This window comes from Bombina bombina, chromosome 1 (genome assembly GCF_027579735.1).
Source record: "Bombina bombina isolate aBomBom1 chromosome 1, aBomBom1.pri, whole genome shotgun sequence".
NCBI lineage: Eukaryota > Metazoa > Chordata > Amphibia > Anura > Bombinatoridae > Bombina > Bombina bombina.
The window spans coordinates 1441332169-1441345564 of record NC_069499.1 but is presented as its reverse complement, the minus strand read 5'-3'; the positions used below and the strand labels follow the sequence as shown (position 1 = coordinate 1441345564).

The 13396-nt window shown below is 37.7% G+C and overlaps 1 protein-coding gene across 1 annotated transcript in view; it reads right to left on the bottom strand.

Moving 5' to 3' along the window:
• LOC128665933 (vomeronasal type-2 receptor 26-like) overlaps nucleotides 1–13396 on the bottom strand; it is a 73757-nt gene that overhangs the window by 47290 nt on the left and 13071 nt on the right. The window lies entirely within an intron of this gene.

Sequence of the window (13396 nt, the reverse complement as noted above, 5' to 3'; positions counted from 1 at the left end):
AATGAACACACGAAAGATGCGCTGACTCAAAAGTAGATATGCTGGAAACAAATATTTATTGGAAAGTCCAAGTATCAGTGACAGAATAATGAGGTCAGAGTCAAGAACGCCTGACGTGTTTCGCGCATGCATGGATGCACTTATTCGGAGGCTCAAAAAAAAAAACAACCTTGTTAATATACTTTCACTAGCAAAACATTCACATTATTTTTATATGCACATTGAGGCTGCAGAAGAAGTGCACAATGTATATTCATTTTGTTATTGGCTGATGGCTGTCATGTGAAAGAGGGGGAAGGAAGATTGAATTAACTTTCAGGTAGATTACAAGTTTTGCATTTGGGTTTCAACTCAGAAATGGTAATGATAATTTCACCGTTAAAACAGCAACACATTACAAGTCTTGTCGGTATAGCTGTACCGCAAGCATTTTAGCCTATAACGCAACGTCAGTCCTGCACACGTAAAAATTATGTTTTTTCATGGGACTTCCATAGTGCAGACATTACATGTTTTGCCTTCTAGCTAAAAAGCTTGTGTTCCAGCCTATAACTACAAGATCCGTACTGCCATCTAATAGCATCTGATATCTGTTACATAAAACTCATAACTAAACTGTCACAAAGTACACTATCACTCATAAAATACCTATTAACCCCTAAACCGAGACCCTCACACATTGCAAATACTATATTAAACTTATTAAACCCTAATCTGCCACTCCCGACATCACCGCCACAAATAAAATGTATTAAACCCTATTCTGCTGCTTTCCCCGACATCGTCACCACTTTAATACAGTTATTAACCCCTAAACCGCGGCCCTCCCACATCGCAAACACTATTTAAATATTATTAACCCCTAATCTTCCATCCACCCACATCGCCCCCACTGTACTAAAGTTATTAAGCAATACACTGCCGCCACTATAATAAACCTATTAACCCCTAAACCACAAGCCACCCACAACTAAATATACTAAATTAAACTAATATCCCCTAAACCAAAAGCCTTCCAGATTGCAATAAACTAATTTAAACTAGTCACCCCTAAGCCTAATGCCCCCTTACTTTATATTAAATTTACCATTTCCCTATCTTAAATTAAATTAAAACTTACCTGTCAAATTAAAAAAAATAACAAAAAATAACAAACACTAAATTATGAAAAATAACAAACAAAATTATCAAAAATAAAAAAGAATTACACCTAATCTTATAGCCCTATAAAAATAAAAAAGCCCCCCCAAAATAAAAAACCCTAGCCTACAATAAACTACAAATAGCCATTAAAAGGGCCTTTTGTAGGGCATTGCCCTAAGTTAAACTGCTCTTTTACCTGTAAACAAAATACAAACACCCCACCAACAGTAAAACCCACCACCCAACCAACCTCCCAAAATAAAAAACCTAGCTCTAACAAAAATCTAAGCTACCCATTGCCCTGGAAAGGCATTTGTATGGGCAAGACCAAACCCTAAACAAAAAAAAAACACCACCAAAGTTTAAAAATTCCTAACACTAACCCCCGAAGATCCACTCACAGTTGCTTAAGTCCCGCTTGAAGGATCTTCATCCCGGCTGCTCCATCTTCATCCAGGCGGCAGGCGGTTCCATCTTCATCCAGGTGGCATCTTCTATCTTCATCCCAGCGGCGCGGAGCATCCTCTTCATACGGACGCCCCCATACACTGAATCTTCAATGCAAGGTACGTGATTCAAAATGGCGTCCCTTGCATTCCTATTGGCTGATTTGATTTTGGAAATTCAAATCAGCCAATAGGTTGAGAGCTACTGAAATCCTATTGGCTGCTCAAATCAGCCAATAGGATGAGAGCTACTGAAACTCTATTGGTTGATTTGAACAGCCAATAGAATTTCAGAAGCTCTCATCCTATTGGCTGTTTTGAACAGCCATTAGGATTTCAGTAGCTCTCATCCTATTGGCTGATTTGAATTTGTGTACGGCGGCGACCGTATAAAGAGGATGCTCCATGACCATATAAAGAGAATGGAGCCACTCCACGTCGCCAGGATGAAGATAGAAGACGCCGCTGGGATGAAGAGAGAAGATGCAGCCTGGATGAAGATGGAGCCGCCTGGATGAAGATGGAGCCACCGGGATGAAGATCCTTCAAGCGGGACTTCAGCAATTGTCAGTGGATCTTCGGGGGTTAGTGTTAGGATTTTTAAAAACTTTTTTGGGTGTTTTTTGTGTAATGTATTTTTTTCATTTTGGGGTGGGTTTTTATTTTTAGATTAGGGATTGGGCATTTCATAAAGGAGCTGAATGCCCTTTTAAGGGCAGGAAAGAGAGCTAAATGCCCTTTTAAGGGCAATGCCCATACAGATGCCCTTTTCAGGGCAATTGGTAGATAAGGTTTTACTTTATTTTTATTTTGTGGGTTTTGGGGGTGGGGGTTTGTATACTGTTAGGGTGTGTTTGTTTTGTTTTGTAGCAAAAGAGCTGTTAACTTTAGTGCAATGCCCTACAAAAGGCCCTTTTAAGAGTCCACAAAAGGTCCTTTTAAGAGCCCTTGGTAGTTTATTCTAGATTAGGCTTTTTTATTTTGGGGTCAGTTTTATTTTTTTTAAAGGGTATTAGAATAGGAATCATTTTTATTATTTTAAATAATTTCCGGCTAAGTCTTGCTTATGATTAAAAAGCAGCGTTGGCCGGTCCCAACGCTGCTTTTTAACGCCCACTGCTATTACGAGTCTTTAAGGTACTGGTGTACCGCTCATTTTTTTGGCCAGACTCGGAAATACTGCAAATCCACTTACGTCAATTGCGTATCCTCTTTTTTCAATGGGACTTGCATAGCGCCGGTATTATGAGTCTTCCAAAAAGTGAGTGGTAGACCCTCTCCTGTCAAGCCTGGTACCGCATTTTAAAGTCAGTAGTTAAGAGTTTTACACAACAACGCCGTAGCATAAAACTCTTAACTAAAGTGCTAAAAAGTACACTAACACCCATAAACTACCTATTAACCCCTAAACCGAGGCCCTCCCACATCGCAAACACTAAAATACAATTTTAACCCATAATCTGCCTAACTGGACATCGGCGCCACTATAATAAATATATTAACCCCTAAACCGTCGCACTCCCACCTCGCAAACATTATTTAAATATTATTAACCCCTAATCTGCTGTCCCTAACATTGCCGACACCTACCTACATTTATTAACACCTAATCTTCCGCCCCCAACGTCGATGCCACTATATTAAAGTTATTAACCCCTAAATCTAAGTCTAACCCTAACCCCCCTAACATATATAATTTAAATAAATCTAAATAAAATAACTATAATTAACTAAATTATTCCTATTTAAAACTAAATACTTACCTATAAAATAAACCCTAAGATAGTTAGAATATAACTAATAGTTACATTGTAGTAATCTTATGGTTTATTTTTATTTTACAGGCAAATTTGTATTTATTTTAACTAGGTATAATAGTTATTAAATAGTTAGTATCTATTTAATAACTACCTAGCTAAAATAAATACAAAAGTGCCTGTAAAATAAAACCTAACCTGTTACAATTACACCTAACACTACACTATAATTAAATAAATTCCCTAAATTAAATAAAATTATCTAAAGTACAAAAAAACACACTAAATTACAGAAGAAAACTAATTACAATCCCCCTAACAAAATAAAAAAGCCCTACCCTATACTACATTACAAATAGCCCTTAAAAGGGCCTTTTGCGGGGAATTGCCTCAAAGTAATCAGCTCTTTTACCTGTAAAAAAAATTACAAATCCACCCCAAAATTAAAACCCACACAACCAACCCTACTCTAAAACTCACCCAATCCCCCCTTAAAAAAACCTAACATTAACCCCTTGAAGATCACCTTAACGGGAGACGTCTTCATCCAACCGGGCAGAAGTGGTCCTCCAGACGGGCAGAAGTCTTCATCCAAGCTGGACAGAAGTGGTCCCAGAATGGCATCTTCTATCTTCATCCATCCGGCGCGGAGCGGGTCCATCTTCAAGACATCCGATGCGGAGCATCCTCTTCTTCCGACAACTAACACAGAATGAAGGTTCCTTTAAATGATGTCATCAAAGATGGCGTCCCTTCAATTCCGATTGGCTGATAGAATTCTATCAGCCAATCGGAATTAAGGTAGAAAAAATCCTATTGGCTGATTGGATCAGCCAATAGGATTGAACTTCAATCCTATTGGCTGATTCAATCATCCAATAGGATTGAGCTGGCATTCTATTGACTGTTCGATCAGCCAATAGAATGCGAGCTCAATCCTATTGGCTGATTGCATCAGCCAATAGGATTTTTTCTACCTTAATTCTGATTGGCTGATAGAATTCTATCTTGAAGATGGACCCGCTCCGCGCCGGATGGATGAAGATAGAAGATGCCGTCTGGATGTAGACTTCTGCCCGTCTGGAGGAACACTTCTGCCTGGCTTAGATAAAGACTTCTGCCCGCCTGGAGCACCACTTCTGCCAGTTGGATGATGTCTTCCGGTAAGGTGATCTTCAAGGGGTTAGTGTTAGTTTTTTTTAAGGGTGAATTGGGTGGGTTTTAGAGTAGGGTTGGTTGTGTGGGTGGTGGGTTTTAATGTTGGGGGGGATTTGTAATTTTTTTTACAGGTAAAAGAGATAATTACTTTGGGGCTATGCCCCACAAAAGGCCCTTTTAAAGGCTATTTGTAATTTCGTGTAGGGTAGGGTTTTTTTTGGGGGGGGGGGGTTTAGGGGGATTATATTAGGTGTAATTATTTTAAAAATCTTGTAATTTGTTTATTTTTTTCTGTAATTTAGTGTTGTTGTTTTTTTGTACTTTAGATAATTTTATTTAATTGTATTTCATTTAGGGAATTAATTTAATTATAATGTAGTGTTAGGTGTTAGTGTAATTTAGGTTAGGTTTTATTTTACAGGTAAATGTGTCTTTATTTTAACTAGGTAGTTATTTAATAGTTAATAACTATTCTACCTAGTTAAAATAAATGCAATCTTGCCTGTAAAATAAAAATAAACCATAAGGTAGCTACAATGTAACTATTAGTTATATTGTAGCTATTTTAGGGTTTATTTTATAGGTAAGTATTTAGTTTTAAATAGGAATAATTTAGTTAATGATAGTTATTCTTATTTATATTTATTTAAATTATATTTAAGTTAAGGTGTGTTAGGGTTAGACTAAGGTTTAGGGGTTAATAACTTTAATATAGTGGCAGCGACGTTGGGGGTGGCAGATTAGGGGTTAATAAGTGTAGGTAGGTGTCTTCGACATTGGGGTGGCAGATTAGGGGTTAATAAATATAATGTAGGTGTCTGCAATGTTGGGGGCAGCAGATTAGGGGTTCATAAGTATAATGTAGGTGACAGTGGTGTCTAGAGTGGCAGATTAGGGGTTAATAATATAATGCAGGTGTCGGCAATGTCGGGGGTGGCAGTCTGGCAGATTAGGAGTTAATAAGTGTAAGATTAGGGGTGTTTAGACTCTGGGTTCATGTTAGGGTGTTAGGTGTAGACATAACTATTATTTCCCCATAGGAATCAATGGGGCTGCGTTAGGAGCTAAACGCTGCTTTTTTGCAGGTGTTAGGTTTTTTTCTCAGCCGGCTCTCCCCCATTGATTCCTAAGGGGAAATCGTGCATGAGCACGTTCAGCCAGCTCACCGCTAATGTAAGCAGCGCTGGTATTGAGGTGAGATGTGGAGCTAAATTTTTCTCTACGATCACTTTTTTGCGGTTAACGCCGGGTTTGTAAAAACCCATAATACCAGCACTGTTTTTAAGTGAGTGGTAAGCATAAACTGCTTGTTAGCACCGCATAGCTTCTAACGCAAAACTCATAATCTAGGCGTTCATTTGTTATTTTTTGTAATGGTAGTTTTATTATTTTTTGTAATGGTAGGCTTTTTATTTTTTGTAATGTTAGGTTTTATTGTAAGGCAGCTTAGGTTTTATTTCACAGGTAAGTGTGTATTTATTTTAACTTGGTAGTTAGTAAATAGTTAATAACTATTTACTAACTAGTCTACCTAGTTTAAAATAAATACAAACTTACCTGTGAAATAAAAATAAAACCTAAGCTAGCTACAAAATAACTATTAGTTATATTGTAGCTAGCTTAGGTTTTATTTCACAGGTAAGTATGTATTTAGTTTTAAATAGGAATTATTTAGTTAATAATTGTAAGTTTAATTTTTTAATTATTTTAATTATGTTAAAGTTAGGGGGGTGTAAGGTTTAGGGTTAAGGTTAGGTTTAGGGTTAGGTTTAGGGTTAGGTTTGCATTAGGGTTAGGTTTAGGGGTTAATATAGTTTAATTTAGGTTGTTGCGATGTGGGGGGCTGGTGGTTTAGGGATTATTAGGTTTATTTAGTGGCAGTGATGTGGGAGGCCAGAGGTTGAGGGGTTAATAACTTTATTTAGTGGCTGCGATGTTGGGGAGTGGTGGAATTGTATAAAATCTAAACATGTCATAGCTATATACACAATCATAATCAATGTATACACTTCTAACACAATAATGGTGATTATAATTATATATAAGGTGATTATAATTATACATAGACATAACTATTATTTCCCCATAGGAATCAATGGGGCTGCGTTAGGAGCTAAACGCTGCTTTTTTGCAGGTGTTAGGTTTTTTCTCAGCCGGCTCTCCCCCATTGATTCCTATGGGGAAATCGTGCATGAGCACGTTCAGCCAGCTCACCTCTAATGTAAGCTGCGCTGGTATTGAGGTGAGATGTGGAGCTAAATTTTTCTCTACGATCACTTTTTTGCGGTTAACGCCGGGTTTGTAAAAACCCATAATACCAGCGCTGTCTTTAAGTGAGCGGTGAGCATAAACTGCTCGTTAGCACCGCATAGCTTCTAACGCAAAACTCATAATCTAGGCGTTCATTTGTTATTTTTTGTAATGGTAGTTTTTTTTATTTTTTGTAATGGTAAGCTTTTTATTTTTTGTAATGTTAGGTTTTATTGTAAGGCAGCTTAGGAATTATTTCACAGGTAAGTGTGTATTTATTTTAACTTGGTAGTTAGTAAATAGTTAATAACTATTTACTAACTAGTCTACCTAGTTAAAATAAATACAAACTTACCTGTGAAATAAAAATAAAACCTAAGCTAGCTACAAAATAACTATTAGTTATATTGTAGCTAGCTTAGGTTTTATTTCACAGGTAAGTATGTATTTAGTTTTAAATAGGAATTATTTAGTTAATAATTGTAAGTTTAATTTTTTAATTATTTTAATTATGTTAAAGTAAGGGGGGTGTAAGGTTTAGGGTTAAGGTTAGGTTTAGGGTTAGGTTTGCATTAGGGTTAGGTTTAGGGGTTAATATAGTTTAAATTAGGTTGTTGCGATGTGGGGGGCTGGTGGTTTAGGGATTATTAGGTTTATTTAGTGGCAGTGATGTGGGAGGCCAGAGGTTGAGGTGTTAATAACTTTATTTAGTGGCGGCGATGTCGGGGAGTGGTGGAATTGTATAAAATCTAAACATGTCATAGCTATATACACAATCATAATCAATGTATACACTTCTAACACAATAATGGTGATTATAATTATACATATGTAACCCCTTTTGGAATCATAACAGATGCTAACCCAGTGAACCTCAAATAAACACGACATCATATACGTATAACACTTAGACCTTATAGTGGGGGAAAGAAACATAAAACCGGTCATCGTAGAGTCCAGACGATTAACCAGCTAAATCGAAGTTTCATCACATCCTAAATAGTGGATAAATTGACTAGATATAAACTAAAGTTGTATTTCAGTAGTGATAAACCAAATCGCATTTGTTTAACATTAAAAAGACTCAATGTTAGTCTCGCTGTTATCATACCTCGCAAGCGTTCTATTGTAACTGATAAAAGGGGTTTGCAACCCCCAGCCCAATCACAGTTCATTACTCAAAGATTGAGAAGGTGATAACAGGGAGCTCCCTATTGGTCAACGATCCATCCTATGCCTCTTACGTCATCGCTTACATGCGTGACTGAACTTATAGCCAATGATTGACTACAAGGCAATGTGTCATAACGATATTCATCAGAGAGGAGTAAATAGATTCCGGATTAACAACTACAAGGAGCCAATGTTCCCCTGAACACTCCCCTTTATGATGACCCAAATATTAGTCATGCAGCTAGAAGTCCAATAGCATATAAAGGATATATACCTATACTCAACAGTAATATTGACTACAATCAGATAATCTAGGAGTAGATCTAGAGAGGTCAGTGCCCTAAATATAAACCTAAGGATAAAAATATGTGTGTGTGTAATGCAAAAGGGAGAATCAAGAGCCTAGTTATAGGTGTAATAGTATACTACATATTAAAAAGCAGGTCTTGATACGTGATAACATCTAATTGAAAATCATAATTAATATTGACCTAGTGCCAGGTGTAATAGTATGCTACATATTAGAATGCAGATCTTGATACATGATAACCCATATTAGTAGAAACATAATGCTAAACTAAATCAATATCACCTCATGTAGAGGAAGATCCATACATAATAGAATGGAATTATGACCCAAAGTGCATATACAGTATGTGTATTAAGAGGAAAGGCCAGCGTGATGCAGCCACCTAACCTGAGCAGAGAAGAGTCATCCTTTAATAATATATAATTATATCAAGTGATAATCCTATGTGTGTAACCCAAATACTACTATTTGTGAAACTATAATAAAAATATGTGACAGATACGTGGGACATACGTCCCATAGTAATTAAAATATGAATATATAATGTGCCTATAATATTGTGAAGTATCTATAATAAATGTAACTATAATACTATGCAAATACTTGAAAATAATGGTGATGCAACTGCACAAGGTTCCTCTTGGTATATAACCAAGGTATGTGTATACCATCATGTGACATCTAATTATTAAGCAATAATATTACATTGTGTAGTGAAGTCTAAAGTGATATATATATATATATATATATATATATATATATATATATATCATAAGATTATACAAAGATAAGATGTGTATTCCTTACATATTAGTGGTGACTGATAACAGAATATAAAACCCTTACAGGGACCTAAGAAAACGCTGCCATATCAAGATTTTCATTAAGGCTGTTAGGCTGAAGAGTTTTAAGTTTATTAATCCAGTAGGATTCTCTTTTATTGAGTGTCAGGAAAGCATCCTTTTGTGCTCTGGAAATAGACTCAATAGGCATAATTTTCATAGGATTTTTCTGTCCTTTGTGTGAATATAAACAGTGTCTGGAGACGCTGGCCTTTCCTCTTAATACACATACTGTATATGCACTTTGCGTCATAATTCCATTTTATTATGTTTGGATCTCCCTCTACATGAGGTGATATTGATTTAGTTTAGCATTATGTTTCTACTAATATGGGTTTCACGTATAAAGATCTGCATTCTTTTTTTTTTTTTTTTTTTTTTTAAATAATATTTTATTGAGTTTGAAAGTCATGAAAACAACAAGGTAATGTTCAAACATCCAATATGAAATTGGCAATAAAAATTTTCACAGTACATAGCATAATGATAAAAACATTACATGAGTGAACATACAAATTGGAAACAGCAGAGCAACAGACGGCCTCAACATTTTCAATAATACTGTAGAGTACCATATAACTGTAGAAAAGAAAAGCGAATAACAATACAAATATTTTGTTTTAAATAAAGCGATACCTGATAATCTTGGTGACCCAAACGGAGGGTAGCAAGGAGTGAGGAGGGAAGGGAAGGAGATGGAGGGGAAAAGGTGGGGTAAGAGAGAGAAGAAAGCAAGGAGAAGAAGAAAAAAATAAAAAAAGGGGGGGAAGGGGGAAGGATAATCATGTATTACCTCAGGCTTCCAGAATAATAACCTGGGATTAACTAATGATTAGTTGTACTTTGAGACAGACATTAATTATTCTATACTCCTGGGAGATTAGGTACTACCCGAGGGTCCTCTCGGGGGGTCTATCAGCCGTCTCCAAGAGTCCCAAATCTGGGAGTGTAAGGTCACCTTGTTCTGTTGGGTGAATATTGGGCATTCCATTTGTTCAAAGTAGGACATGATCTTAACTACTTCTGCCCATCTTGGGGCTGTCTTTTGTTTCCAGAGTCTTGCAACTGCTAGCTTGGCAGCCGAAAATAGGTAAATGCTCAGGAAAATGGTGGAGATGGAGTGTGACTTAATGCCTATATGGAATAGCATAATTTGTGGGGAGTTGCCAATCAGAGGGTCAAGAGCCAAGCACTTGTTTAGGATTGTAGACCAGAAAGGTTGTAATGTCGGGCATTCCCACCATATGTGGGCTGGCGATCCCACCATCCCACACTCCCTCCAGCACAGCGGGGAATTGGAGTGGGAAATTTTAAAAAGCCTAAGTGGAGTGAGGTGCCATTGGGTGCAAATTTTAATGTATAGCTCTAAGAGGGTCACGCAGTGAAGCGCCTGTTTGGTTTGCGTGGCGGCTTTAGCCCAGTCCGCTTGTTCTGCATGGAATTTTAAGTCCCTTTCCCAGGCTATAATGTAAGCTGACTTGAAGAAAGTAGGAGAATTCAGCAGGTCCCTATAAGAAATTGAGAGCGCCCGTGGTATTTTGATTTTGCCCGACCATCTTTTTTCCCATCCAGTTACTTCGCGGAGAGGACTGTCAAGAAATCCCCAGGATTTTAGAAGGCTGCGAAGCCTCCAGAATTCAAATTGTAGGAGGGGAGATGGGTTATAAGCTGAAATGAAATGAGAGGTAGCTATAAACCTGCCTCTGGGAAACAAGTCAGCTATGTAAGTAATGCCGCACTCATGCCAGAATTGTGGGTGTGAGTCTTTGAGGGCCATAAGGAGTCCCGATAGGGAATGTATGGGGGAAGGATGCGGGGCAATTTGCTTTAACGAGAGCAGCCTATCCCAGAAATGTAAAGAATGTAGGATGATGGTATTATGTATGCTATATGTAGATCTGACATGTTTAGGGAGCCAGATGAAATCTGGAAGTAATAAAGACTTAGGCAAAGTAGCTTGTTCCAATGTCTGCCATCCATTAGGAGTGGAGGTGACATTCCAAGTGAGGATGTGTGCTAGACGTGAAGCCTCATGGTAAGTAGCAATGTTGGGGGCGCCAGCGCCCCCATTACAAATTGGTTGCTGCATGATACGAGTAGCTACTCTTGGGTGTTTGTTTCTCCAGATAAACTTATTACAGACTTGTTGAAATTTACCAATGAGGGACTTGGGTATCGGAATAGGGAGTGAACGAAAAAGGTAGGTCAGCTTAGGGAGTAGCACCATTTTAAATGCTGCCACACGACCCAGCCATGAGATACAGGGTACACTCCATGTATTCACACTCTTCTGGAACTGCTGTAGCAATGGGTAGAAATTGGATTCGATAATAGTAGATATGTTGGAAGAGAGAAAGACACCTAGATGTTTGATTTTCTGTTGGGACCAATTGAACGAATATGTCGCTTTAAGAAACTCGAGTTCTCTGTCCTCCAAATTAATGGCATAAGCGTCAGTTTTGTTAAGGTTCAACTTATAATGGCTGAGTTGGCCGAAATGGTTCAGTAACCGAAACAGGACAGGGAGAGACCGAACAGGGTAATTTAGAAAAATAGTTAGGTCATCCGCAAACAGTGCAGTCTTTTGCGTTGTTCCCTCAATATCTACTCCTCTTATCTCTGGGTTACTCCTAATGGCTTCCGCAAGCGGTTCCATAATCAAAGCGAATATCAGCGGAAACAGAGGACAACCCTGTCGGGTCCCATTAGTGATTTGAAAAACTGAAGAGCAAAAACCTAGGCCTTTAACTGAGGCTGAGGGGGCTGAGTAAAGTGACCTAACACAAGAGATAAAGCTGGGGGGGAAGCCGAAGTGACTAAGGACTTCAAACAGGTATGACCAATTCACCCTGTCAAAGGCTTTTTCGACGTCAAGCGCCAACGCTGTGCAGGGGATAAGACTTTGTTTGGCCTCAAAGAAAATATTGAGCAGTCTGCGGGTGTTGTCCGGTCCCTCCCTGCCCGGGGTGAAACCAACCTGGTCCTCATTGATAAGTGACGCAAGAACACGATTAAGTCTGATAGCCATAACCTTAGCCAGGATTTTGACGTCCGTATTAATTAATGAGATAGGGCGGAAGTGTTCACACCTGTCCAGGGTCTTGGGATTGTCACTATAACCGCTTCAAGCATTTATGGAGGGAGGGAGCTAGTTTGTCTGGCAAGCGAACAGATTCTGGTAAGTAGGGGGGAGAGCTGTGCAGAAAAGGTTTTGTAGAAGATCTGCATTCTAATATGTAGCATACTATTACACCTGGCACTAGGTCAAAATTAATTATGATTTTCAATTAGATGTTATTATGTATCAAGATCTGCATTTTAATATGTAGTATACTATTACACCTATCACTAGGCTCTTGATTCTCTCTTTTGCATTACACACACATACTTTTATCCTTATTTTTATATTTAGGGCACTGACCTCTTTAGATCTACTCCTAGATTATCTGATTGTAGTCAATATTACTGTTGAGTATAGGTATATGTCCTTTATATGCTATTGGACTTCTAGCTGCATGACTAATATTTGGGTCATCATAAAGGGGTGTGTTCAGGGGAACATTGGTTCCTTGTAGTTAATAATCCAGAGTCTAGTTACTCCTCTCTGACAATTATCGTTGACACATTATGACACATTGCCTTGTAGTCGATCATTGGCTATAAGTTCAGTCACGCATGTAAGCGATGACGTAAGAGGCATAGGATGGATTGTTGACCAATAGGGAGCTCACTGTTATCACCTTCTCAATATTTGTTTGAGTGATGAACTGTGATTGGGCTGGGGGTTACACACCCCTTTTATCACTTACAATAGAACCCTTGCAAGGTATGATAACAGCGAGACTAACATTGAGTCTTTTAAATGTTAAACAAATGCAATTTGGTTTATCGCTACTGAAATACAACTTTATTTGTATATCTAGTCAATTTATCCACTAGTTAGGATGTGATGAACTTCGATTTAGCTGGTTAATCATCCAGACTCTACGATGACAGGTTTTGTTTCTTTCCCCTACTATAAGGTCTAAGTGTTATACGTATATTATGTTGTGTTTATTTGAGGTTCACTGGGTTAGCATCTGTTATGATTCCAAAAGGGGTTAGATATGTATAATTATAATCACCATTATTGTGTTTATACTTCAATGATTATGACTGTGTATATAGCTATGACATGTTTAGATTTTATACACCATATATTATCAATATTATTTATTAATTTACATCTATGGTCAGGTTGCTGAACAATTCAGATTCAGTAAATTTTGACATGTGATTATTATTATTGTACACATAGGTGTTTATAAAATTGGATGT